An 8473-nucleotide genomic window follows, 5' to 3' on the forward strand; every position below is an offset into this window, starting at 1 on the left:
ATAGGGCAATAACAGGGAAAAATGAGAACAAAAGGGTATTGAGATGTCTCGGGGTCGAAGGTCAAGTGATTTGGAAGGCTAAGGCGCAGGCTAGTGAGGGCTTAAAGTCTTGGGTGACCAGGGAAAACCTCATTTACAGTCTGTATTTTTGAGAGAGAGAGAGAGAGAGAGAGAGAGAGAGAGAGCTTGCAGGTCCACGTCTACATCAGATCGATCGGAGCATATCGGGACTTCCAGTGAGATTCAGGTAGGGAATGCCCTTGGCCTAAACTCCTCCTTGATTCCTGAAAGTTTTGGTAGCTACTAGCAACACCTATATCTAGATTTTTGGCAAATAAGTGATCGACATGCGTTTCAGTTCGTCGGTGAAATTGGACGTCTTCTAGAGTGTCTGATTCTTAGAATCGGGCCAAGCGAACTGTCCAATTCCTAGAATCAGACACTCAAACAAACCCATCTCATTCGATCGGAGGCCTTGTCCGACTTTGAAAAACATAATCAGACCACTTTGACTCACATTGTCTGATCAGCTGATCAGACCAACTCCAATTGGATGCTCGACCCGTTCGACTGCGATGATCGGGCCACTTAATTGAACCAACAAGCTTGTCTGATTGGACATACCCCAATTGGACCATCTAGAATCGGACACCCCAAAATTGGACACATGTCAAGTTGGACGTCTGATTCCCAGAATCGGATGCATGAAAATCGGATACAGATAATCGGACCACTAGAATCAGACCAGCTTTGGTTGTTCGATTGGTTGTCCGATTGTGACAATCGGGCCCGAACCTATTCGATCCCCAAAATTGGACACTGCTAAATCAGACATAGCATGAGAAGGAAAACCTGGGAATTTGATGAACCTTGGCTAACGAGAAGCGTGATCCACACTGGAAGAACCCACCGGACGCCTCACACATAGTTACTAATGGGAAGACCCAAAGACATAGAAGGAATATCGAATCTCCAAAGGTAGGACCAAGCGGAGAACACGTCCAAAAATTTGAATGCAACAAGGACAAACAATACCACAGAAGTGGATCTGCTCGGCTTTATCAACTTGATCGACAACTTGGCAGAACAAGAAGTCCTAGACATGGAAGGAGGTAGCTCATGCCGTAGAAGCAATGAGGAGCTTAACTTAGGAGACTTTCCTAAGGTTGTCCAATATTTAGTGAACCAATATGACACTCAAACCCAGCTAGAACACCACGGTAGGCCAGTAGAGGACATCATAGCAGACCTAGAGAAAGAGATAAAATTGGCCCGTAGGGCTCTACAAGGCCTGGCTGCATACAACCAGGATCAACAAGCCAGGAACTTACACCAGAGCTTAGAAATGCGAGAGATCCAGAGAGTGCTAGCCTTAGCGAGCAAGAATTGGTCAGAGAGCGAGAGAGCACTAGAAGGAGATCTCACACTGAGCAAGCTTTTGAAAAAGCGGCTGTTAGATAACACAATTGTAGAAAAAAGTGCTGCAGCATTGGTAACATTGTTATTGACGGGGTTGGGAGTCACCCAAGGCTGTAAGAGTCAATCGAAAATCCTTGTGGTAGCAAAGCAGCTGGATAAATACCAAGATAAAATCCTTGTGGTAGCAAAGCAACTGGACAAATACCAAGCTACCAATGACCCATACAACTTCGTGGAGCAGTTTGAGCAGGTTTGCGGAGCGAACGGTTTCACCAATCCTACTCAACACTCCCAAGCCTTTGGACTGTGCTTAAGCAACAAGGGTCGAACTTGGTACACAAGTCTAGATGTTGTGGAGTATGCCGATTTCAATGGCTTGAAAAATCTCTTCATTCAGAGATTTTTTGAACCTGGATACTCCAATAACCTGTTAGTGTGACTTATGAACGTCAAGCAAAAAGAGAGAGAGGATATCCGAGATTATGTGACCCACGTGAGGAGCATCTTCAACAGAGTCCCCCTGGGTGAGAGACCAACCGAAAGGGCAGTATTCACAGTATTCCTCAATGGAATACGAAGTAAAGAGCTCTATAAAGCCTTGGTCGGCAACTCAAGCTTACATCGAAATGCAGTGGCAAGGGTCTTTGAAGAAGCTATTAGAGTGGATGACCAGCTCAAGGAAAGAGGCTCTAGAGGATCGAATCAAGAAGAGTCCGGTGCTAAGAATTTTGAGAGAGTCTCAATGGCGAGTGAGAGAGCAGACCTAAGCACATAGGACAAAGGGAAGGACATTGAGTCGGGACAAGAGCTGGCAGAGATCATGATGGACATAGCCAAACTACAGGAGATGATGAGATGACCAACACGCCCACACGTCCAATGTGTGCATTGTGGCGGAAACCACTTGCTAGTTGAGTGTTAGGACCCTAGGTCATGACCTTGTGCTAATTGTGGTGGATTTGGACATGACACCATGCATTGTTAATTACCTCGGAGGCTCCCATACCTGAAGCACGCAACCTTACAATCAACCCCACCTTGCGGGGGGCGAACTTCTTGGAACTTCTTGGGAAGGCGAGTGCCATTGGCTCTTCCAACACCAAACAATGCTAAACTGCCCATCCCTAGGATGGAAATAAATCCTACAGGTATCCCTAGACCACCTGGACCCTACGTCACCCATCCCCACCGAGTAACACTTCAGTCCACTATGTGGATGAGCCTAGCAATGATGAGCCTTATGTAAACCCGTGCATGTCGTATGATGAGGAAGGTAAGACTATCCTCATGGACTATCGACCAATATCGGTGATGACATTGGGTAGAGGAAGAGGCAGAGGCCTAGGAGGACAAACCCAAGATCCAATCATGTGTTGGAGTTGTGGTCACCTAGGACACATTTCTTCGCACTGCCTCGAGAGAGGGAACAAGCAAACAGAGATAAGGCTAACTTGAGATGTGCTGAGTGTGGAATCACTAATCTCTTTGTCGACTTCCCTAAGCGGAGACCATCCTTTAGTTCGATAAAAGAGCCATCGGTTCCATTGGGGTTGTTTGGTGTCGAGACACTCGACAAGGAGGCCACATCTATTTCATTGCATGTCATGACTCATCCGCAAATGAAGCAGGTCGGCATATCATTGCTAGGGCCTAGGAGCCTTAATGCAACCTTAGTTGGAAGGAGGAGTCGGAGGCAGATGAAGGAAGATGAGACCAAATGCTAAGGCCACCCTCAAAACCGAAAGTGCCATGACTTTGCCGGTTGGAGGGAAAGCCATTGACGTAGAAGAAGAGACATCGGCACCTCAAATGACTAAAAAGGAAAGTGCTAAGGTTGGGGAGTACCCCAACCCGAAGCGCCAACTTGAAGCCATCAAGAAGATGAAAGAATGGGTAAGGGAGGCCCATGAGTGCCTAAAGAATGCTAAGCCCATACTGAAGAATGAGATTGATGATTTCTCAAGCATAGGCACCCCAATCTCTCTCCCACAACCAAAACCAAGGGAGGTGATGGAACCACAAGCTGAACTGCCTGGACAAAGTCTAATTGCCTCAAGCTTGCAAAATAATCAAGGCCATTGGCCAAGAACCACAGACCTAGAAGAGAGCCGAGTGACTAGCAACCTCCTTAATACATTGGTGACCACTTCGGTAACTCAGAGCTTAGACAACACCCAATGCTATGGTGGGAACTTAAGTAGTGGGTTGAAGAACCAAATGAGCCAATTGCCACAGATTTACCTGATCATGATGCAAAAACTTAGATACCGAGTTTGATGCTGCATTCGATGCCTAAATCCCTACATGTCAACACCTTTTGGGAAGGTATGAAAATGCATGTATTCTTGCCAATCCTAGCACTGGGAGACATCACCAGAAAGGGGATTGTGGGACATAGGGGAAGGAGTGACCGTGTTGAGTCATGTAGTACTCTAAACTTGGGGCAACCCATCGGTCGAGACTGCTAGATTTAATGTCACATTGGCAAATGGAATGAGGGTGAAGCAATTCGGAGTGTTAAAAAACTAGCAAGTAAAGATCACAAGGATCAGTTCTTTGTTGACTTCATAGTCATGAAGGGAGTGGACTACGACATCTTGCTAGATCGACATTGGATGCACAATACGAGAGTCGTAGAAGACCAGAGCAACGGTCTTATCTTCTTGGGCAATCGAACAGAAGCTATGAGAGTGGAGATGGACACTTGGAAGGCTACCCCAAGAATTTGATTCTGAATCAGAAGTAAGCTCAGATAGTGACTCTGAAATACCTCGGCCTCCCAAGACTAGACGCAATAAGGGGGACCTCCCCGTTCACCTACGACGCTGACAATTAAGGGAGGAACGACAAATGTTGAGCAAAGAAACGCGCACAGAGGAACAACGAAAACCACAAGGCCTACCAAAATGATTCACAAAGTTCAAAAAGGGAGATAGGTTGGTGATCTTGTTGGGAGCTAAACAACAGGGGCAAGGAAGCGAACCAATGGAAGGACCCGCCAAGGTCAAGGAGGTCAATTTAGCTAAGGGAGGGGAGACCCCACGACCTGTCTTTATAGTAGATGACTCACAACATACCCATGACACCTGGCGCAATGCCAGCCAAGCAACAACCGTATCCCATGAATCCAAAGCATGCTCACGTTGTTAAGGAAGAAATTAACAAATTGATGAGAGCGGGATTAATCTACGAAATTGAACACACTCACTAGGTCTCGCCCACGGTCATCGTTCTGAAGAAAAATGGGAAGATTCGAGTGTGTGTCAATTACAAGAAGGTAAATGCAGCTACAAAAAGAGATAATTATCCACTTTCGTACACTGAGCACATGTTAGAGAGAGTGGCTAGTAAAGAGGCCTACAGTTTCCTGGACGGCTTCTCGGGATACAATCAGGTGCAAGTGCATCCTAATGATAGGCATAAGATGGCATTCACTACTGAATGGGGAGTCTTTGTCTACGTAGTCATGCCTTTTGGATTGACTAACGCACCAGCCACTTTCCAATGACTGATGTGTACAATATTCAAAGACATGTTGAGAAAGGAGTTAGAGGTCTTCGTGGATAACTTGTGCATTTACTCTGCTTGGCGAGAACACTTAGATAGGCTTGAAGCGGTCTTTGAACGATGTCGGCTATACCGCCTCTCATTGAACCCCTTGAAATGCCAGTTTTGGGTGAAGCATGGATGTATCCTAGAATACGTGGTGTCAAAGAATGGAAATGCCACAGATTTCTCAAAGATCAAGATCATTGTTGATCTTCCACCCCTAGCTGATTATAAGGGTGTTCAATGCTTCTTAGGACATACCGAGTACTATCGATGGTTTGTGTTTACCTACGCATTGATTGCTAGGCCTCTATATAAGCTACTAATTGTATTCGAGTGGATTGCGGAGTGCCAACATGCGTATGAGGAACTAAAAAAGGCTCTAAACACCACTCGGATACTATGAGCCCTAGATTGGACACTCACATTCCATGTGCACATTGATGCTTCGAAATTCACCGTGGGAGTTGTATTGTGCCAACCTGGTGAATACAACTTGGATTATCTAGTGAGCTTTGCTAACAGAAAACTCACTGAGACTAAAATGAATTACTTGACAACGGAGAGAGAGGGCTTGGCCATAGTGTTTGATGTAAAGAAATTTCGGCACTATCTTTTGGCTACGCCTTTTACTTTCTTTGTTGACCCCATCAAGCCTTGTTGTACTTGGTTAATAAACCATGTGCTACAGGGCACATTGCCAAATGACTTTTTCTACTTTTGGAATTTGACTTCTCCGTATGGTAGTGCAAAAAGGGAAGCAACACTACATGATTGATCATCTTTCTCGTATCCCCACAAGAGAAGTGGCTGGCCAAGGCATTGTGGATGAACTGCCAGACACACACCTATTTCGCTTATCCAATGAAAACGATTTTTTTTAGAGCTAACATGATGCCATATTGGACTGATGACATAGTTCAAGTGCTTGAGCACGGACTGCCGGAGCAACCGATAGATAATGCCTGACTTAGGTGACTCATTCGAAAGATCCAACCATACCAGTTAATAGCAAGCCAACTTTACAGGTTGGGACAAGACGAGTTACTGCACAAATGCGTGTGTGAACATGAAATGCATGACATGCTAACAGAGGCACATGGCAGAGTTGCCAGAGGACATTTTAATGGGGAAGCGACAGCTTGGAAAGTATCGTAGTCTTAGTTGTGGTGGTCTACCCTTTTTTGAGATGCTACACGCTTCATGAAACGCTGTGACGAGTGCCAAAGGACCAAAGTCCCGATTCGTAAGGATCACATGGAACTAGCCCCAATTATCACGTGACAACCCTTTGAGAAATGGGGGATTGACTTCATTGGACCCATTAGTCCTGCAGCACAGTATTCACAATCCAAATACATTATTATGGCTGCTAATTATTTGACAAAGTGGGCAAAAGTGCGAGCTATAAGAAAGAATGATGCTCGAACCACCGCTAAGTTTCTATGGGAGTAAGTGATCTCATGATTCGGCTTTCCCATCAAACTAGTTAGCGATCAAGGCACCCACTTCATCAATGAAGTGATAGCTCACTTCTTGTCCTCCTTCCTAATCATCCATAAAAATCCTTGCCTTATTTCCCACAGGCAAACGGTCCAGCCGAATCAATAAATAAAATCCTAATAAACATCCTGACTAAGGTTGTCTCTGTGCTTCACACAATGATTGGGATAACAAGCTAATGATGGCCTTATGGGCCTATCGCATGGCTTATAAGATGACTGTAGGATAGACCCCCTTTAGGTTGACATATAGCACAGAGGCAATTCTCCCCTTAGAATTCTTCGTACCAAGCCTTAGGATCGCCCTTTAAGAAAGATGGGGTGGAAAGGGGGCATGGATGGAATGCTTGATTGAACTCGAACGCTTAACGGAAATCTAGGTTCTAGCTACCCATGCGCTCATATGCGAGAAGGGAAGATGCAAAAGCTGGTTTGACAAGCATGTTAGGCAACACAACTTTGAACACTGTGACTTAGTACTGCTATACTAAGTCAAAGGACATAAGCAAAAGCTAAAGCTTTGGGGGACTAGGATCTTTTAAGGTTCAGATTATCAATCAAATTGGTAACATAGAACTCGAAGCTCTAAAGGGTGGTGAAGGCATAGGCTTCTTCAATGGCAATTGCATAAAGAAGTACTTCCCTCCCACACACCCATTACATGAACCCCCGATGCCAGTAGTCCCTTTCCACGTACGAGTAGCCACTATCACTGAAATGGACGGTGAGGATGAGGAAGCAGTACCACCAGCCTACCTCAACATGACGGTCACTGTTAGGCATACATACACCATCGACACATTGATTGATGAGAGAGCTGATTTTAATATCTTAACCCATGACCATTGGACCCAAATTGGCAAACCGCCATTGTAGCCTACTAATGTTAGCCTCGCCCTTTATGGAGGCCAACCCTACAAACTTCTGGGAAAGTGCAAGGTTGCAGTTTCTATCAAGTCTGAGAGCATGCCGATAATTTTCTATGTGTTGCCCAACACTAAGGAGGCAGGCACGGAATCTCTGTTAGGAAAAACTTTCAAGAGGCAAGCTCATTGCTATGTTGACTACAAATTGAAACGCATCGAGCTAGCCATGGGTAAAGTTTGCATAGTTACAGCTTTCAACATGTTGGGGGTAAAGGCGCCTCCGCCTAGCCACCCATAAATTACTACACTGACAGTCACCGCTAGTGCACACTACAGGTGGTAGGCACCCATCACCGTCACTTTATTCTTTATTCTTTTAGTGACAGTTTGAATAAAGGAAGGCCCGGTCACACATTGTGACTGTTGGAGTTTCCATTTCTTGTCTCTCTCTTTCTTGCTCTTGCTCTCCCGCCATAACTCTCGCGTCCAAGCTTCAATCCTTCTCACCTTTCAATTGGTATTGGGAGGAGTCGGAATTCATATTTGTTAAAGCTTTTGAAGGAGTTGCGGAGTTAATTGCAATTGAGGTATCCAAGGAACAAGCAGTCAAACAACGTCTCATCACGTCATATAGCAAGAGCACAATCATGGCCACAAACGAGGGAATCCAGAAGTTGCAATGGCTTGCCAACAATAATTCCCCCTTCTTCCGGAAATGGTATGCTCTACTATTTCAATGAGAGCTAGAGAGATGCCAAATAATGACCAATGCATTGAACAACGATGCACAATCAAAGCATCTGAATATGACCCAACCTATGTCGCTCCAACTTCATATAGGGTGTTGACTACTCTCCGTAATTGGCCCATGGAAGTCCACATCAAAGAACATCCTTATTTAGATTGCATCCTCACTGAGGAGGAGTTGCACGTTGCTAGCATACTAGCCTTTGGTGACTTCTTACTTATTGTCCTCACTTACATTACACATGTGGGCATCCGCCCTTTTGATATGGATAGCTATGCTTGGTTAGAATATAATTCGAGTTTCTACACCTAGCTCATGCGAAAGTAAAACATTAAGATTGTGTGCTAAAGGCCCTTCATCCTCTAACCCTCTCATCTTAGGAAGGATTC

Source organism: Lygodium microphyllum, chromosome 12 (assembly GCF_053477565.2).
Source record: "Lygodium microphyllum isolate KBCC chromosome 12, Lygodium_microphyllum_v1.1.10, whole genome shotgun sequence".
In the NCBI taxonomy this organism is placed as follows: domain Eukaryota; kingdom Viridiplantae; phylum Streptophyta; class Polypodiopsida; order Schizaeales; family Lygodiaceae; genus Lygodium; species Lygodium microphyllum.